Source organism: Thamnophis elegans, chromosome 3, assembly GCF_009769535.1.
Source record: "Thamnophis elegans isolate rThaEle1 chromosome 3, rThaEle1.pri, whole genome shotgun sequence".
In the NCBI taxonomy this organism is placed as follows: Eukaryota; Metazoa; Chordata; class Lepidosauria; order Squamata; family Colubridae; genus Thamnophis; species Thamnophis elegans.
Genome location: NC_045543.1, coordinates 116,612,355 through 116,634,005, shown reverse-complemented (window position 1 = coordinate 116,634,005; position 21,651 = coordinate 116,612,355).

Below are 21,651 nucleotides of genomic sequence, written 5' to 3'. Positions count from 1 at the left end.
GAAGAACCAGCCCATTGTTTCTCTGCCAATGAAAATGGAGCTTGGGAGGGCTGCACTCTGCCCGCCCAGGCTCCTTTTCAGCTGCGAGGGCATCCTGGAGACCTCTTCCACTGAAAACGGAGCCAATGGAAATGGAGAAAACACTTGCGGACTCTGTTTTCACTGTCAGAGGGCTGCAGGAGGCCATCATGGCTGAAAACGGAGCCTTGACGAATGACATTGAGCTAGCCACGCCCAAGCACACTCCCCTGGCCCCCCAGATCAAACACAATCCTGATGCAGCCCTCAATAAAATCGAGTTTGCCACCACTGCCTTTGAAAAATGTGGTATCAGTGAACATAAGAATTTAAGATAAGCCCTTCTGGATTCAGCCTTTAGCTCATCTAGTACAGCACGCTATGTGCTTTGGGAAGTTTACAAGTCTGGAGGGCAATAGTCTCCTTCCATTTAATTCTCCTCTTTGCAGAATTAAACCGTTGCCTCTGTTTCCAAGTCATCAATATTAGAAACCATTGATATCCTGACCCTCCAAGTCCATTCCTCATTTAAAATGCCCAGGTTGGCAGCCATTACCACAATGGCTGGCAGTGAATTCCACCATTTAAGTCAGCACTATTTAAAAGTATTTCCTCTGGTCAATATTGAGCCTCTCTGCATTAGGTTCAATAGATGACCTCAGTTCCTAATATTGTGAGAGAAGGATAAAAATTGCTTTCTACCCACATTATCAATGCCCTGCAAGATAATCATCTATGTTCTTTTTATACCTCTTGCATATATTTTCTTAGCCTCCTTGTTCTAAGCCGAACGGCTGCAAATTGCTTCTTATTTTACTTGCTTTTTTCATGTTTTCAGACTCTATAACCATGATGGCGAACCTATGGCATGGGTACCACAGGTGGTACGCAGAACCCTCTCTGTGGGCACGCCAGCAGTTGTGGGCATGGCAGCCGTCATCCCAGCCCAGCTCCACTGCACCTGTGCATGTGCTTCCCGCTGGCCATCTGGTCTTTGGGTCTCTGCCGCACATGTGTGGGGGACACTCAAATTGCATTTTGGGGGCTTGCACAGCATTTCCGTACCCCATTTTGGCTTCCAGATTGGTGCAGGAGGCATTCCAGGCCCAAAATGGGGCACGGGGGGAGGTCGTGCACATGGCCAGGGCACACATGGGGAGTGTCGCATATGTATGCACGGGGGAACACATGGGGAGGCGTGCACATTGCATTGTGGATGCGGGCAAGTGGGCGTGCTGTCGTGCACCCACTTTTGGCACATGACAACAAAAATGTTAACCATCACTGCTCTATAACATACTGTTTAAAATGCTGTGATCAGAACCGAACCCAGTTCTTCAAGCATAAATCTGTATAAGGGAATTATTGGCAGTTCTATTTTCCAATTTCTTCCTCTTCCTGCCTTTTTAACAGCAGGTGCACCAAGGTTGACATTTTCAACAAATAGTCTTCCAAATTCCTTTTCCTCCTCAGCTACTGCCAGCTCATGTATCATTAATATATAAGTAAAGTTTGGATTCTTTGTGCATACAGAGGTAGAATTTTTACTCCTGTTTCTACTAAGCTGGACTCTGCGCTCCCGCTGTTCACTTCCATTTCTCTACCAACTAATAATGCAAAGAATTTCAAGAAGCCATTTGCTGACAGCTTTACATCTTTACAGTACTATTTTAAATGTCCTAAGCCTAAATGTTTTCAGTACAGATTTTCATTAGAAATTTCTTTTCTTTACCTCTTCCTTTGTATCTGCTGAAAGTCCCTTAAAAGTCTTGCTTCTTTCATTGCAAAAAAAAAAAAAAAAGTGGGGGGAGTGAATATTCTTTGCAATGGAAACCATACTGGTTTGTTTACCACCTTCTCAGTCTTGGGTTTGGAAATCTTAATCCCATTGCTCTTGAATTTTGCCACTGATTATTTGTCTCCAATGCAGAAGATAGATATATAGGCTGGATATCGGTATAAAAGCACTTCTCAGATTAAGAAGGATTCTGCATGACATCAGCCTGCCTGTGGCAGTGAAGAACTTCTGTGTGATTTATGAAGGGTCACTACACATGCTACACTGATGCAAGGTCCATGCAATGCTTGTTTTGCATTTCATCAGAAATCTATCGAGTCGTAGGAAAGTCACTAGGCCAAAGTCATAAGGAAATGTCCTATGAAGGATTATTTTTTGAAATGGCCTGTTAATGAGATCAGCAACATAGTTCTCCCTCCCTCACTTTTGAGACCTGCCAGATATCTTGGTAAATATTCACCTGAAGTAACACCAGGAGATTAATGTTAACTATAACCGTTTATTAACGTAACTGACAATGAACAAACAACGAACTTAACTGACAGCCTTTTATATGCTAACTGTCAAACTATTAACCAATAGGAAGTCTGCCTGGTTTCCGCGAGCCTGCATCCGCACCGGAGCCAACGAATTACTTTTGACACTTGATTGGCACCTCTTTCTCATGACCTCAGGACGTAGCAAATCTCTTCTTTTTGTCTTGAAGGATCCCCTCCCAACTCTTTTGCATCCCCTAATTGTGAATCCAGATCTGATCTTCATACATCCATTCATGGCACATGGTGCTTTTTCAAGGCAAGTATAATGAACAAGCAAAAAGTCTAAATAATTTATATTATGTATTTTCTAGCTTCCCTCACCAATCTGAAACCATTAGAAATTCTGTTTATATAAAGAGCAAATAAAGAGTACAGTCACCATGTGCTTTACTGCTCAATCTATTCCTGTAACAGGAAACAGGAAACAGGAAACTCTACTCAGAACAAAACAGCATAAAGTATATACCATAGATCCAAATTTATAAATGCTGCCACCTGCTGGCTGAATACATATTACTGTTGATGTTGCATAGAATTTCAACAATAAATTCCATCAGAAACTGTTGAGCTATAAAGACTTCACAGACCTGTTTTCAAGAACTTGTGAACTAGAAGAATAGGAAGAATGCTTGAACCTTCAGAAATGGGCAAGATCCTTCCTAAATTTGTGGTCTCAGTATGCTCTGAGTTTGCAATTCCTTTGATGATGCAGGCTGGACATTCTGGGAGTTGCAATTTGAACACATGGGGGCAGGAGATGGATTAGAATTTAACCAAAGTTTGATTATTCATTATTAAGCAAATCTTTATGCAGTAATTAAAAAAGATAAAACATTTTCTAATCCAGTCTGGCGTCTGTATCCTTTCAATTTACTTGACAGTGTGAGAGAATTGGTTTGTCTTTACATTCTTCTGGGATATTTTTCAAGTTCCCAATTTTGCAATTTAGGAAACCTCAGGTTTTGTCCAGGCAGTCTCCAAGAATCAGACACAGCCGAATGGAAGAAAAAATATTGCTATTCTATTTACAATTAATTATTATACCTAGTAAATATTTTCCATACACACTCAACAAATGAATAAAGGGTAAGCTGGGCCCCAGTGAAAAGTCTCATCACGAATGAAGCAAAATGAAAATCGCCATGATATAAAAAAGATATTGAGACTCTAGAAAGAGTGCAGAGAAGAGCAACAAAGATGATTAGGGGACTTGAGGATAAAACATATGAAGAACGGTTGCAGGAGCTAGATATGTCTAGTTTGATGAAAAGAAGGACTAGGGGGTGACATGATAGCAGTGTTCCAATATCTCAGGGGGTTTTGCAAAGAAGAAAAGTCAAGCTATTCTCCAAAGCACCTGAGGATAGGACAAGAAGCAATGCATGGAAACTAATCAAGGAGAGAAGCAGCTTAGAATTAAGGAGAGATTTCCTGACAGTTAGAACAATTAATCAGTGGACCAATTTGCCCCCAGAAATTGTGAATGCTCCAACACTTGAAGTTTTTAAGAAGTTGTTGGATAACCATTTGTCTGAAGTGGTGTAGGGTTTCCTGCCTAAGCAGGGGATAGGACTAGAAGACTTCCAAGGTCCCTTCCAACTCTATTTTATTCTATTCTATTCTAAAGTCTCATTCCCATATCACCTGCTTTGATTGGGCCTCCTCTTCAATATTTGTGTATGCAATTCAAACATTTGTCACATGTATTGTAGTCCTCTTTGTATGCAGTTTATGTGCTCAAAGACCACTGGATTCCCGTTGCAAAGTACCTATCATGTAGACTTTTGTATATGGAATAAAACTGTATGTCCCTACCCCCATCCCAATTCACTGATTGATTGCACAAGTCAAACAACTGCATGGGGATATCTTGGATCCATCAATCAAGTCTCTCATTGATGTCAGGTGAAAATCCCAGCCTCCCAGAGCAACAGGGAGGGCAAAACAGAATATACTAGCTTGCTCAGGCTTCTGACAGTCTACAGTAAATACTTCAGAGGTTGAAAGGGTTAGGGTTGAAAGAATAACTGTTTTGACATATGAAGTTTAAAAAAAAATCTCTTTCCACTATTGTTGAATCCCACAAAATGCACTTATGCATGTGCACACTTGCTCACTTTGCACAATACTCTAGACTAAACCTAAAATGCAGTTAGAATGGTTCAAATGTTGAATATTACGAGAATCAAATTCTCACATAGACACATAAAGGGATTATTTGTTTGAGCAAAACATGGTATGTATATAAACCCAGCTATTGTCTTTTCTTAAACCAATTTTTAGGGATTAGCATGTGGTGAGAAACTTTACTACTATTTGCTATTAAATGCTCAGGTTTTTTAGGGATCAGTGCAGAAGACTACTGGGGTGGAGAGGAAAGTAAGTACAGAATTCTGTCTCATCCCCCTTTTGGAACAAAGATTCTTGTATTACAAATCCACTGTTTGAGTTTGGTTGAATCAGAGGTGGAACCGGTTCCCCGGTCGCCGCAATATCTTTTTGGGGCCTTTTTAAATGTTCTACTTATGTGCAGACCTATTTATTGGCAACTATAGTGAAGTTATATATAGCGAAGCGAGCGCCTGCACGCCAAATCATGCATGCACCGAACCAGCAGTAATGCCAGCAGAAACACAACCCTGGGTTGAATCCCTGAATGGGGATAAGGATTGGGGGTATCCAACATTTTATTGTAATTTCAATCTTCTCATTACATATCCAAAGGTGTGCAAAGCATATTTTCCTTGTGTTCCTTCCTCCCACCAGGTTTTAGTGCCATTTAATACTGTGACTTTATTACAGTTCATTGACTGCAACTGAGATCTTGGCTGTGTGGAGGCAACATAAGATGAACTGACCCAGCTTTTTAAATGAACTCAGCCAAGTGAAGATATCGGTTTTCTCTCCTGACATTTTCAACTACTTAGATGCTTAATTATCTGTTACCAGAATGTCTCCCTGAAAGCACCAGCAATTTCACCCATTAGCAATTAGCCACTGAACTTAGTGCAATTCAATAAATATGTAAACACCCTTATCATCTGCATATGATCACAAGAAATGTTTGGGGTCACACTCACAAAGAATGGCTGTGATGCCATTTCCATATTTGGTACATTGATATCCTGCACATATTTTTAGGTAGCAATCCAGTTGGACTATTTAATAAATTTCTGCCCTGCCCATATTTCTGCTATCAATCTAATGGTATATTTATTTATTTTCCTATTGTATTGTCAGCAAAATCTTTAAGAGATGGCCAGGGGAATGGAGAAATCAGTTTATTATGAATGATTGAATTTACAGTTTAGCTCGTTTCGCAATTTTGCCTTGAAAATCTAACTGGCCTTGATCTTATAAGCCCCACTGGTAATCAATTATTCTTGTTTCTTTCTTTCCTTTTGGGATGTGCTAAAGCTCCTCCCATAGGCTTTGATCAAAAACGCACAAAGTGCTATGGCTGAACATCTTGAAAGAACTATCTTTCAACAGCTAAAGCAAAATGGGATGTGGGGGAGGGAAATCATGCAGGGAAAACCTCTGTACAATGTTCAGAGTGAGTTTTTGCACTCTATTTTCTAGGCATCATAAAGGAGCAGCTTAGGACAGTGATGGCGAACCTTTTTGGTGCATGTGTGCTCGTCAGGGACATGCCCTAGAAGAGAATCTGCCAAGTGGGCATGCACACGCCGGAAAATGAACTTCTGGTTTCCGGCATGTGCACCAGCCAGCTTGTGTTCCAGTTACTGTTCGGCGTGCATGCGCACAATGGAAACCGGAAAACCAGCTCTTCCCATTTCTGGCACTGCTGCACACGCAAAAAACAGGTGATTGTGCATGCATGCGTGCCAGAAACCTGGAAGAGGAACGGGTGATGACATGGGTGCCAACTGACATGGCTCCGTGTGCCACTTTGGGCATGCGTGCCCTAGGTTCGCAATCACAGGCTTAGAATCTTTTAGCAAGTTGTAAGCATACAGCGTTCCAGGTTGACTAATTTTTTCCTGGAAATCTTCATTGCCTGTATTTGTTTCATTACTGCACTTATTCATTTATTCCCTCACTTAACTCTGGCAGCCAAGCACCTGTTCAAGAGCATGGATAGCTTTCTCTATCCAGAAAAGGGGCTCCATTGAGATCTTTTGTTTCAGGTCTTATCAGGTGCAAGGAACAAAAGAATGACATGTGGAATTACTGCAGACTAGTTTCTTTATTGTTGCTCCTCCATAGACAGGAATCTTGCCAGACTAAAAGACACAACTGCATAGCTACCAGATATACCTTGTAAAAGGTTAGGAGGGTCCACACTGGTTCTCTTCTTGCACACAGATAGTCCTCGACTTACCACCACAATTGAGCCCAGAATTTATGTTGCTAGGTGGGAAATCTGCTAAGAGAGTTTTGTCTCATGTTATCACTTTTCTTGCCACACTTGTTAAGTGAATCACTGCAGTTGTTAAATTAGTAACATGGTTGTTAAATGAATTTGGTTTCCCCATTGACTTTGCTCATCAGAAGGTCAAAAAAGATGGTCACATGACCTTGGGACACCGCAATTGGCAATCATCATAAATATGAACTAGTTATCAATCATCTGAATGTAAATCATGTGACCATGGGAATGATGCAATGGTCATAAGTGTGAAAAAATATTCATGAGACACTTTTTTCAGTGCTGTTGTAACTTGGAACCAATGGTGGTATTCTGCCGATTCTTACTGGTTCGGGTGAACTGGTAGCAGCGGCTGCTGGTGGCTCTGCCCACTGACCCCGACATATTGCACAACCCGAGCATGCACAGAAGACAGTGCGCATGCACAGAAGATGGAGCGTGCAAGTGTAGCGAGTGCATGTGAGAGAGCGCACACATTTTCAAACCAGTAGCAAAGGTAAGTAAATCCCACTATTGCAAGGACATGCAGAGAGTTTGAGGGGAAAGGCGTGACACGTGGGGGGGTTAGGACGTGAAAATGGGGTGTGCAGAGGGTTTGGGAGGCCTGTAGAGTGTTCATAGGGGCTGGGGAGGGCAAAAACGAACAAACAATGGCCCATTTTTCACAAAAACAGGGCAATTTTTTAAAAAAAACAGGGCATGCAGAAAGTTTGGAAGGCTTGCAGAGCGCTCCTGGGGGCTTGGGAGGGCAAAAACATCCCCACTTTGCCCTCCCCAGCCCCCAGGAACACTTTGCAGGCCTCCCAAAACCTCTGCACATCCATTTTTGCAAAAAAAAACATTTTTGGAGACCAAAAATGCTGTCTTCAATGTATAAGATGCACCCAGATTTTCACCCTCTTTGCGGGAGGGTGGTGTGTCTTATACTCCGAAAAATACGGTAGTTAGAACTATAACTACAACTGCTGTGAACTAACACCATCCATAAGCCAAATTTGGTGTATTTGTTTTGGGGAGAATTCTGATGGAGTTACATCACTTCTATAATTCCTTTGTGGAAAAGGAGGGACTTGAGATTATCTACAAGTGCTTCGGACAGATGGTCCTTGTAAGGATGCTAAAAGACAGCAGTCTTTGATACATTCAGAGCAGAGGTGGTATTCAGCAGGTCCTGACCATTTCTGGAGAACCGGTAGTGGAAAGTTTGAGTAGTTCGAAGAACTGGTAATTACCACCTCTGACTGACCCCGCCCACATCTATTCTCTGCCTCCCGAGTCCCAGCTGATCAACAGGAAATGGTGATTTTGCTGTATCCTTTCCCTGGAGTGGGGAGGGAATGGAGATTTTACAGTATCCTTTCCCTGCCACGCCCACCAAACTATGCCACGTCCACCAAGCCACGCCCACAGAACCGATAGTAAAAATAATTGAATCCCACCACTGATTCAGAGCTCTTAAAGATAACATAATAGCCATATGGCTCAAAACATGGTCTGCACCTTCAAAAGGACAATGGGGGTTGCATACAGATAGTTCTCGACCTACAACAGTCCATTTAATGACTGTTCAAAGTTACAACAGCATTGAATAAAATGACTTATGAGCATTTTCACACATGAGTCTGGCAGCATACCCATGGTCATGGGATCAAAAGTCAGATGCTTGGCAACTGACTCATATTTATGACGGTTGCAGTGTCCAGGGGTCATATGATCACCTTTTGCAAACTTCTGACAAGCAAAGGCAATGGAGAAGTCTGATTCACTTTACGACCGTGTTACTAATTTAACAACTGTCGTTATTCACTTAATAACTACTGCAAGAAATGTTGTAAAATAGAGCAAAATTCACTTAACAAATGTTTACTTTCGGGTTCAATTATGGAGGTAAGTCAAAGAATACTTGTACTTTTTTTCCTAATCATTTTCAGAAATTGCTTACTAACAGCTATTTAATTATTAGGAACCTTTGCATCAACAAGTCTGAAATCTTAGCTAAGTAAGTTTTAAATGCAAATTTAAGGATTTTTTAAAAATAAATTAACAGCAAAAGTAATTAGAACTCTGATTTTGGAAAGTTAGAAACTAAGTATTTTCGTTTTTATCTTTTATACTATTTAAAAACTGAATAATGATATTTAATAAAATTACTACTCAAAAAGATTTTTTTTTAAAGGAAACATTCTTCAGACAGAAGAATCGTGAAGTAAAATAAATTGCAAATTGCAGTTTTTTTGCTTACAGTATTTTTTTAAATAAGCAGCAAGCTTAAGCATAGTATTTTAAAAGCCATTTTATTGCCTTGTATAGTTTGGCCCTCAAGCCATTGGTTTTCCCACATCCTATATTACAATTGCAATCATTAAAATTTTATATAGATGAAGTATTTTTATCCATCCTGAATCTACTGCAGATCAATTGTATTGATAAATCAATCAACTCCGTGATTATGAGTATATATAAAAGAAAATCACAAGAGCTTTTGTTTTGTTTGTTTTCATTTTTAATTTATGTAATCAATTTTAAATCAAGTGGTTCTTCGGCCTAACTGTATTTTCTTGTCATGCAGCTTGTTTGTACTGTCACAAAATCTCTATAATCATTTTCTCAGAAATGGGGCTTTTTCAGATTTTTTTGAACTGAGAAAATATTCTACTCTTGGAAACTTTTCTATGAAACCTCATGCCCCAGTTCTACAATTGCTTCCTTGTTAACAAAACAGATGCCTTTGTTATTTAGTGTCTCCCCCTCCACCACTACCACACACAGAGAAGCAAACTTGTGACCATGATTAAGGCCAAAAAGAAAGGCGGGGGGAGACCATCTTAATTGTTTATACTAGGGATTGTAAAAAAAAAAGGGGAGCCAGTCACAATCCCTCGGAGTCAAAATGCTGAGAAGTATCAGCTGGAGAGTTCAAACCAGGAAAGATGGTAGATCATATTAAATTGTTTGCAGCTCTGAGTATGATGTACTCTGAGATACCAAAGCATACTATGTTTGCACATGTAAAGCAGGCCTACGCATGTCTGGAACCTGCATTATGCTTAATGTTGTCTTAGATTTAATCCACTTGCTGCCAGACACCAGAGGGTATGTTTCAAAGCACAGTGTGTGCTGTCATATCGCCAACACATAATTTATATCTCTATAATTGTTACATGCACTTAATTGCAATGCAAAAATGGAGAAAGGAGGAGGGGAGAAGGGAATGTTGCAACTTCACTGGTGCTTATAAGTAGAGTTACTGTCTTTTAAGGGGACAAATTATGGTGAGACCATCCAATTATTATGTAAAGGTAAAGGTTCCCTTGTACATATGTCCTAGCCATTCCCGACTCTTCTTCGCCTTCCGAAGGCACACAAAATTGCTAGGTTGGCAGAAGCTGCGACAAGTAACAGGAGCTCACTCCGTTACGCGGCGCTAGGGATTCTAACCGCCGAACTGCCGACTTTCTGATCGACAAGCTCAGCATCTTAGCCACTGAGCCACCGTGTCCCTCAATTATTATGACAGTGAGACAAAACACATAGGTCCCTGAGCATCTCATTGGAAACACATGGAAGTCTTCTTAGGCCATTTTAATTGTTTTGCATAGAGGTTTTCCTTAACTTACAACAGGTCCTTTAGTGATCGTTCGTAGTTACAACAGCACTCAAAAAAGTGACGTACAACCATTTGTTTACACTTGTGACCATTACAACATGGTCACGTGATCAAAATTCAAACGCTTGGGAACTGACTCACATTTATGACCATTGCAGTGTCATGGAGTCATGTGATACTCTTTTGCAACGTCTGACCAGCTGTCAATGGAGAAGCCAGATTCACTGAACAATCGTGTTCCTCAATTAACAACTGTGGCAATTGACTTAATAACTTGACTTAATAACTGCGGCAAGAATACCTCCCAGCGCCCAATAAGATCTCACAGGGTGGGCCTTCTCCGGGTGCCGTCGACTACACAATGTCGTCTGGCGGCTCCTCAGGGGAGAGCCTTCTCTGTAGCTGCCCCGGCCCTATGGAACGATCTACCTCCTGAGATCCGGACCCTCCCCACTCTCTTGGCCTTCCGAAAGTCTGTTAAGAGCTGGTTGTTCCGGCAGGCCTGGGGCTGCTGAACTTTGATTGAGCTTCAGCCCCATTAAGATCGAGTGTGTGTTGTGTCTTTTTTAATTTGCTTTATCTTGTATCTTAAATTCTTTTAATTTTTTTAAAACTGTTTTTAGGTAAGCCGCCCGGAGTCCTTCAGGATTGGGCGGCATATAAATCCATTAAAATTGAAATTGAAATTGAAGAAAGATCATAAAACGGGGCAAAATTAACTTAACACATGTCTCATTTAGCAACCAAAAAATCGGGGGCTCAATTGTGGCTGTAAGTCGATGACTACCTGTATTTAGTGAAAAAATAAAAAGAAAGGTTCCTCCCAGAGGTGCAATTCAGACGGCTCTATCCGGTTCGGGTGAACTGTTAGCGATAGTGTCGGGAGGCTCTGCCCAGCTGCCCGGATGTCATCACTTCCTGTTTTTTGATGCTCTGCACATGTGCAGAAGGTCCTGTGCACTCACGGAGATGATGCGTGCGCTCACATATGCGAACCGGCAGCGAAGGCAAGTTGATTTCACCCCTGGTTCCTCCTGATGGCCATTATAATCACTTCTATGTATACAAGGCAAAATTTTCTCCTGATGTTGCTCATCCACCATTTCTACCCTTATTCTCAATCAATCTATCAGGTACTCTTTTCAAGCTGTGTAAGTTGGCATGGTGACCAAGACATTTTGTGGCATCCGATCTCATAAATGAAAAAGGACTTCCTTCCTCTGTTCCGAATCTCCTACAAATGTCATTAGAAGACCTTGAGTTTTAGCATTAGGAGCATGGGAGTCAAACTCATCATTTTCTCACAGATGTCTAACTTTACAGACTTCATAGTAATACTCATTGTTACCCTTTCTGGAACCTAAAAGCCATTTTAAACTCTCAGGGCACAATACCTAAAATAATTTAATTGCGGCGCATGGCACTGCGAGACAATGATCTCACCAGGTTATGGAGGTGAGGAGAAAAGGGATTTCCAGGGTTCCCTCTGCCACAAATTAGTTTACTTTGCCTAAAAGCAAGTATAATCTTCTTCTCTTTGTCATCTCTGCTCATCTTTAAGCCACTATGAATTAAATATACTGTATTTTTCAAAGTATAAGACGCATCAAGATTTTGAAGAGACAAATTGGAAAAAAAAGTTTTTGCATGCTGCAGACTTCCAAAAACGGCCCGTTTTTTTGCTCATTTTTACCCTTCCCAGCCCGCAGCAGCACTTTGCAAGCCTCCCAAACCCTCTGCATGGCCATTTTTGCTAAGGGAGCAGGGTTTCGGGAGGCCAAAAATGCTGTATTCGGTGTATAAGATGCACCCAGATTTTCACCCTATTTTTTTGAGGGAAAAAAGTTTGTCTTATACTCCGAAAAATACAGTAAATGTAATGTTAAAAACTCCCCCAAAGTTGATTGATATTGAAACTGCCCACTACTTGTGTGGTAAAGTGTTGTCCCATAGTCACTGTTGCCTAAATTAATCCAATTAATTTTAGCACTATATGGCAATAGGTTGGTAAGGTTCTTCTGCTCTGTTTTCTCAATAATTCCATAAGGCTAAAGGAAATGTACACCTCGATGAAAAGTCAGGAAAATCCTAGGCTTATTCATGCTTCAAAAATGTTTGGAAGAATGCTTGGGACATCCAATACCTCTTTTCTATTTATTATAGTTTTTTTTTTTCAGGCTTTCCACACAAGGCTGGTAAAAAGTGCTGTTGCTTTATGAATGTAATTAACTTAATTGTAGATTTAGCAAAGCATAAGATTTTTGGAGGGGGGAGGGGAACAAGCCTAGATGGCAGCTTGAAAAAAAAATACCTGCACTCTTGTTCTCATACAAGTTCCACAATACATGTTCAGAATTATTTCCAAAGTATGCACAGAAAGTATGTTGTAATAGAGCATGGCAGCCTTCTTCAGGCAGCACTTTCTTGGATACAGCAACCAACAGTATCTGGGGCTATTTCTGCTTTGCCATTATTTGGACTTCTCAAACCTTCAGAAGCAATTCAAAAGTGTTCCATTATTTTGTTTTTTCACTTCTGCCAAATTTGAAATGCTGAGAGCCAGGAGCCAAAATCTATGCTCGCTCCCACGCTTTCACAGCTGCTGCAGCCTGCAGCATCAAAAATACCCTTACCTTCACTCCGCACAAAGGAGAAAAAGAAAAACCTCCTCAGATAGGAGAGAAGGAAAAAAAATCTAGACAATTTCACCCTGGTGTGTGTGTGTGTGTGTGTTGTGTATGTGTGTGTGTGTGCACTGAACGTGCACACTATTGAGCTGGAGGTCAAAAGCTGTCAAGTTAACATCATTAGAGGATATGAATTTCAAAACTCAGGGCAAGAGTTTGAATCAAGTGTTCTCTCTGTGAAGAAAAAAAAAATCATATCGGAATCACTGAAACAAATCCCTGGATTTAACTGCATCACTTCTAGGCTACATAAACAGAGGGATAGAATCAAGATCACGTGAAGTGTTAATACCACTTTATAATGCCTTGGTAAAGCCACACTTGGAATCCTGCATTCAGTTTTGGTCGCCACGATGTAGAAAAGATGTGGAGACTCTAGAAAGAGTGCAGAGAAGAGCAAGAAAGATGATTAGGGGACTGGAGACTAAAACATATGAAGAACAGTTGCAGGAACTGGGTATGTCTAGTTTAATGAAAAGAAGGACTAGGGAAAACATGATAGCAGTGTTCCAATATCTCAGGGGTTGCCACAAAGAAGAGGGAGTCAAACTATTCTCCAAGGCACTTGAGGGTAGAAGAAGAAGCAATGGGTGGAAACTAATCAAGGAGAGAAGCAACTTAGAACTGAGGAGAAATTTCCTGACAGTTAGAACAATTAATCAGTGGAACAGCTTGCCTCAACACTGGAAGTCTTTAAGAAGATGTTGGATAGCCATTTGTCTGAAACGGTATAGGGTTTCCTGCCTAGGCAGGGGGTTGGACTAGAAGAACTCCAAGGTCCCTTCCAACTCTGCTAGTGTATTGTATTGTATTGTATTGTATTGTATTGTATTGTATTGTATTGTATTGTATCGTATCGTATCGTATCGTATCGTATCGTATCGTATCGTATCGTATTGTATTGTATTGTATTGTATTGTACTTTCCAACACTGATACAAAGGCTCACCGCTGCTTTCAAACTGACACCCTTGTGCCCAAACTGCTCTCTGAAGCCATTTGGGAACCCTCCTAAATAATACTCTTTTAAACGCTATTAATCATAATGGCTGGATGATGACTCCAAACCAGTGGTGGTATTCAGCCGGTTCAGACCGATTCAGGTGAACTGGTAATGGCGAGCTGCGGGTGGCCACTCCCTGCCCACCCACCACATTTTCTAAGCCACACACATGCATGGAAGCCACGCGCATGAGGAAAGTGCATGCGTGGAATGCCTGATGCATGTGTGGAAGGAGCACGCATGAGCGAAGAGAGCATGTGCACATGCACACTCACATTTTCGGTGTGCGGCGAACCAGTGGTAAATTTATGTGAATCCCCCCCCCCCCTCTGCTCCAAACTCAATAGCAGCAGTAGCCCTCTGAATACCATTTGAGGGGAGAACATCAACAAGAGAGGAACATGGGTTTCATGTCCTTTTTGGACTTTCCAAGGTGACTTTGGTTTCTACCCTCCAATTCCTCAAAATTGGATCCTGGATTATGTGTACCTTATGCTTTCAAAGTTTTTATGATAATTAGTTCTATCTACTTTCTCTCATGTAGGCCATTTTGGGATGACATCTTTTTTCTTCAGGTGGAAATACTGCTGCAGCGATAGAAATCCCTACTGTAATGAAAGAAGGGAATGTGTGTATTTTCCTAGATATCAAAGTCTCTGTGAAATAAATTATTCCTTTCCTTAGTATGTTTATTCAAAAGCAAGTCCTGTAGATTTAAATGAGCTTACTTGAAGTATCTTGAGGATTACAAAATTAATTCACTTACAATAGATGAACTAAAATTTTATCCGTACAGTCTTTACTATTGTTAAAAGAATTAACAAAAACTCATACTGAGAACCAAAAATAACCTTCTCTATCTACGCTACTATCAAATAGAATATATCGGGGGTTCTCAAACTGGGGGTAATTACCTCCAAGGGGATAGTTTGGGCATATCCTGGGGCTAATAGAGCAATTTGCAATTGGTGTGTGTGTGTCTGTCTGTCTGTCTGTCTGTGTGTCTGTGTGTGTGTGTGTGTGTGTGTACGTGTGTACGTGTGTGTGTGTCAAGGATCCAGTTTGGGGCTGCTGCTGCTGCCAAGATATTTGTGTAAAACAACAGAGTCTGGGTTTTGTTTGGTTTTGGTTTTTTTGTGGAGGTAATTATATTATTTGAGACTGTAAAAGGGGAAATTGGGTCAAACAGTTTTTAAGAATGTCTTCATTTGCTGAATTATATTTCTCGGACAAATGAAGGCAAACAATGTTATAGGATCCAATCTGGGTCAGTCATCAGGACCAGAGGTTTTGGACTAGTGCTGGAGCCCATCTTCAGGGAACTTCTATCTAGCCTTGCTTTCTATTGTCTTGTATTGAACTGATTTTTGAGTCTACCATTGTTCTAAGTATTATTTTTTTTTTAATTTAACATTTCTTCCATCCACCCTCATTTCCTGGCAACATCACCCTACAGGCTGCAGGGGAGGGGGCAGGGGATACCGCAGCAAATTGAGTAGGAGTAATTTTTTTCAGCCAACACTCACTCCCACACACACACACAAAACACCCCATTTTAGCATCTGTCAAGTAAAAATAATGGGAAGTATGAGAAAGTACCAGGGCAGAAATAGTCCCAGAGAGGAAAGCCAGATTCCCCCATGATTGTACAACTAGCTCAGTTCTACAGAGTGGAATGAGAAATTGATTAGTTGCTGGGCAAGCAGGTCTCTTACTCTGCAGGGAAGGGGAAGTGATTGAAAGTGGCAACCACAGGGAAACTGGCCAATAAATAACAAAAGCCCAGTTCAACTTCCCTCATCCTTTCCTCGACAATGCAGTGAGGAAAAGTAGGGCTGCTGCACCTACAGATAACAAAACAATTCAGAATCTTGTTACAGCAGAATAGTGCAAACATGACCCCTTTCTCCTAATAAAATAGTGGAGGTCTAGCTATTTCAAAATGTTATTAAAGAGGAATAGTGCTAAGACAACTCCTCTTCTTCTCCAAAGCAAAGAGGTGAGCTCTGCTCTGAACCGCTCTCCCAGATCTTACTGAAGGCCGGGAAAGAAATCAGTTTCAAAAATAAGGAACAGGGGAGGTAACAGGCATGAGGGGTGCCAATGACCAAATGTGCATTGGGACATCGGAACAAAAAGCCCCTAACTTGCTTGCTTGCATGCAACATTTTGATATAAGTACAATGTATTTATTTTATTTATTTTTATTTTATTTATTTAGTTTGTCAAACGTTTGTCAAATGTGTACAAGATAACAGATATAAATATAAACATGGACATGAACAAAGATAATCAGTACAAATAAATGGGGACAGTAGGACAGGGACAGACACTGGTGCGCTTATGCACGCCCCGTTTACACAGCTCTTAGGAATGGAGTAAGCTCCATGTAGATTTTTATGTCTTGTGGCGTTAATAACTGAGGAGGCAGCAATTCACTTAAGCGTTTATTAATGTGGACAACGCTAGAACTGACAGAACCAAACAAACCCCACCTGACAGCTATTTATACTTGTAGCTGTCATGCGGGGAACCAATGAGAGAGCTGTATTTTTCCCGCCAGCCGGCAGGCGCACCTGAACCAATCAGGGGCTCTTTCCTAGACACCGCCTGCTGGCCACGTCTCATAGAACACAACATAGACAGTTTAAGGTTGAAGCTGTGGGGGTTTGAGGATGTTACAACGGAGTCAGGTAGAACATTCCAGCAACCACTCTGTTTCTGAAATCATATTTTCTGCAATCAAGTTTGGAGCGGTTTACCTTGAGTTTGTATCTATTGTAATATTTTCCGAATATTATTGGGGTTGAAGCTGGAGGTTGACAGGTAGGACGTTGCAGGATTTTGTGTATTATGCTTAGGTCAGACTGTAGGAGGCTTAGTTCCAGGTTGTCCAAGCCCCAAATTTTGAGCCTGGTGGTATAAGGGATTCTATTGTGAACAGAGGAGTGGAGTACTCTTCTTGAGAAATACAAGAATATCATCATTTTTGTCTCTCATTGCAATTCATACTGGTCATCTGAACATCTATGGGGGGGAGGGGGGATGGAGGGAAGGGAGCAGGGGTGGGTTTCTCGCCCCGTTCCAACCGGATCGGTTGGAACGAGGCCGGCGGCGTCCTCACGCACGCACGTGGCGCATGCACGCACGCACGCAGCATCCTCGCGCACGCATGCGGTGCGTGCATGCGTACTAGCGTCTGCGCGATGCTCCAGCTGCTCCTGGAGGATCGCGCAGGCGTTCTGCGCATGTGTGGAAAGCGCAAAATTCGAAAAAACCGGGTAAGGAGCGGGCGCGGGTGTGCGGGCGCGCGCGGGCGCGGGGGGGGGGGCCTTCGCCATTCCCGGAAGTTACTTACTTCCGGGTTCGGCGACCAACCGGATCTCAGGGACTGGTGCGAACCGGTCGAAACCCAGCCCTGGAAGGGAGTGTTGATACACCCAAATCCCAGAGAAATTCTTTGATCACACCATAACAGCTCAGTCTTCAGAATAATGGGTGGCAAATCTTTTCAGATTTTCCATTCTTTGCAGCTGCAGAGGAATAATATCCCTTGAAGATGGAAGATGCTACTTTAAACCTGTACATTTAAGGAAAATCTCAGGCTGCCTTTCTTCATGAGCTAAAGACAGAGATGGTATTCAGCAGTTTCTGACTACTTCTGGAGAACCAGTAGCAGAAATTTTGAGCAATTCAGAGAACTGGTAAATACCACCTCTGACTGGCCCCACCCCCATCTATTCTCTGCCTCCCGAGTCCCAATTGATCAGGAGGAAATGGAGATTTTGCAATCCTCTTCCCCTGCCACTCCCACCAAGCCATGCCCACCAAGCCATGCCCACCAAGCCATGCCATGCCCACAGAACCGGTAGTAAAAAAAATTGAATCTCACCACTGGCTAAGGATAAGTAAGGCAGGAAAGTAAGGCAGAAAACAAAAGTTATGAGAATAATATATGACATATTAAAGGGCAAGTGGGCCCAGCACCTATAATAATAAAAGCACTTTTTGATATATGTTTGATAATTCAGATATTGTTTCTTGCCAGTTATGCTAACCTTCCTACTCTCTCTGCTTTCTCAGTGCATCTGTTGTTGTTTTTCGACTAAGTTATTTTTCCCTTACATGGAAACATGTAAGGTCATGTATCAGAACTATTCACACACACTGGAAATAAAGACTTTTTCATGAACACAACACTGAATGGCAAAGAATACAAATCAACTGGAACTCAACAGGGAATAGAAGTAAGGCTGCATTCTTATTCATACTCATATTAACTCCCAGACAAGGAAAAAACAACAAAATTGCAATTGCAAATTGTAGCATCCAATAAAACAAACACAGTCATGCTTGGTTTTAACCATCTTACACTTTGCATGGAAATGCCCAATAATAATATGGTATAATATATGTTTAAAATCTCGGAATGCTGTCAATACTGAGACCAGGTGAGATCTTCTGAGAAGATGGAGATACCATAATGGTGATATCCAGTGGTGGGATTCACTTACCTTTGTTACCGGTACACAATTATGAGTGTGCTTCGCGCAGAAGGTCGCACATTACGTTGGGGCAGGGGGGTGGAGCCTCCAGTAGCTGCTGCTAGCGGTTCGCCTGAACCGGTAAGAACCGGCTGAATACCACCACTGGCGTTATCATAACCACACAGAAATTCTTGGCAATGACAGAAGGATCTTCAAGAAGGCAATCACTCTGCCTAAATCCAGATAATTTTCCCCCCAATCTTTTGACGACAATATGGAATGAGAAACATGTCACAGGCTTCATTCTGTTCCCCAAAGACTTGCAACTGGATTTGCCATAAAGACAGCTATAACCAACTAACCTTTATATCAGTTACAAAGCTAGCTATGTTTAAAGCTAACCACATTTGCCCTGAAATAAAACAGTTTGGGGATGTCATTGATCATGGAGTAGGAAAAGGATTATTAACATAATATTTATCTGGGCAGATTGCTGAACTAGTCTATTTTCCCTTCTTTTAGCTTCTCTCCACAAATTGAATTTTCCACAGTTTACAGAAGCACAATATGTAGAGGAAAACTGAAGGAAAATTTTAAAAAACAACGAATGAAGATATTGAGTGAACCAAATCTGAATATTCTGTAGTGAGTATGTATAATAGGAACATTCCAACTGAGACCATGATTAAGAGGGCATTTGGACTGTTATCCACAATTCAACATCCTCCCAGGGTTTAGTATTGAAATCATAAGTTAGTGTTTTCCAATTTAAAAAAAAAAGCAAAATTAGAGGTTAGCATAATAATTAGTTAATTAGGGTCCAGAATTTGATTTATATATTGTAATATATATTTCCTCAAGATCATTTTTCCTACCCATCCTTAGCAGTTCAGCAATATTTTAAGGCAAGATTATTGGATTTTGCAGGACTATATTTTACAGGCGGCCTATTAAAGTCCCTCCTGTTGTTTTGAAAATGGTCGCTTTTCTCAGAACCTAGCTGCAAGACGTAAGAGCAATTGCAGACAATCTCAGCAGCAATAACCCTTGCCTTGTTTATTCTTCATAGAACGTTTCTAATCTTGGCAAATATAACATTTTATCTGATTTTTTTTTCCCCGAGCAAGACTGCACTTTGCCAAGAGTTAATGGCTCTGGCATGACTCCTCATTTCTTTAATGCATATAAGTTGGGGCCTGCCCTGGTTTGTTTTCTACTCCAAAACATGCTGTTCTCCTACCACATTGAGGGAAAAGTGATTTTAATACAATGCCATTTCAGTTGTCTCTAGCCACTTACCACTTTATTCATATGCAGCTGCTGCTCTTACCGGCAATGTTCCCAACAAGGAAACACTCCATTATAAAATTGAGTCCAAGGGGAGCCAAAAGAATGGTTATTCTTCTACTACAATTTTCTATCTGCTTATTTTATGTTCCCAACACACATTTGAATTTTTTTCTATGCTAGCAAGATTCTGTTAATGTAGCCTTATGATAAAATAGAATTGGGTCATCTGGTGTTTTTTTCCTGTCTGGTCTACCTGGGAAGCCTGACATCAATCTGGCAAAGTCTGGAACTAAAATATCTCCCCCTCCCATCTCCTTTCCTGCCAGGAAATTTGAGTGAGCCGAGGTGGCGCAGTGGTTAAATGCAGCACTGCAGGCTACTTCAGCTGACTGCAGTTCTGCAGTTCGGCTGTTCAAATCTCACCGGCTCAAGGTTGACTCAGCCTTCCATCCTTCCGAGGTGGATAAAATGAGGACCCGGATTGTTGGGGGCAATATGCTGACTCTGTAAACGGCTTAGAGAGGGCTGAAAGCCCTATGAAGCGGTATATAAGTCTAACTGCTATTGCTAAACTGGGAGTGTGTGTGGATATGGAGAGATGATCTTTGGGGAGTGGGCAGGGAGAAATGCTGGCTAGAAAATAGTCAGATAAGAGAAGGTATAGGCCAGAGCAATGGTGGGTTTCTATTATTTTTACTACTAGTTCACTTGTTCATGCGCGCATGCGCAGAACATTCAGGGGGTGGGTGGAGCCTCCCACCGCTACTACCAGTTTACCTAATCTGGGCCAAACTGGCAGCAACCCACCTCTGGGCCAGAGGTGGTATTCAGCCAGTTCTGATCGGTTCTGGAGAACTGGTAGCGGAAATTTTGAGTCATTCGGAGAACCGGCAAATACCACATCTGACTGGCCCCTCCCCCATTTATTCTCTGCCTCCCAAGTCCCAGCTGATCGGAGTCCCAGCTGATTGGCTGGGTCTTCTTCTGTTCCCCTGCACAGGAGAGCAGAGCTGGAAAGCAGATTAGTGGGATGGGGAGGGAATGGGGATTTTTACAGTATCCTTGCCCTGGAGTGGGGGGGGAATGGAGATCTTTTTCCATATACCGTTACAGATATTGGAAGCTGCTGTACTTTTGCAAGATCTTAAGCAGATAAGATGTTAAATCATATTCTTCTAAAGCTCCCATCTCCGAGTTTCAAAAATATGGATGATCACTGGATGACCATAAAGAGCAAACAACTCTCTGCTTCTCTTTTTTTACCATTCTAATAGTCTCCGGATTTTTGCAGCCCAGTCAGGCAAGCCCTATTCTCTTCTCCAGCTTGATACAACATAAAAGCTGTTCGTAAAATCAGGTCCTGCCACTGTTTATTAGTAGGCTTAAAACATATCAAATAAAGGTAAGGAGACAGTTCAAAAGCAATTTGGCACTGTGCCAAATATTACTGCTATTACTGTTCTGCCTGTGTAACTAGGGTATTTTACATTTTAAAAGAATGGAATACTGTCTCATTTGCATGAACAAATCTTATAGGAATAGTACAAAAGGAAAATAGGGAAGGGGAAAGAAAAGGAGTATCAGCCAATTCACATACTAATTCTGTCAGGAACGAAATGACAGCTGGTCTTAGCTGAGGTGCTGAAGAAATCTGTGTCCTTCTCCCTTTGCTGTCTCTTATCATCCACCTGGACAAAATCCCAAACACCCTCAGCTTTCATCACACTTCATAACACTAGCTGACCTTGGCCTCAAAATAATTAGTAGCCAGAGATATTTGTCATACGTGTCAACATTTAAGAGAAACTCTGAGAAATCTACACGGCCCAT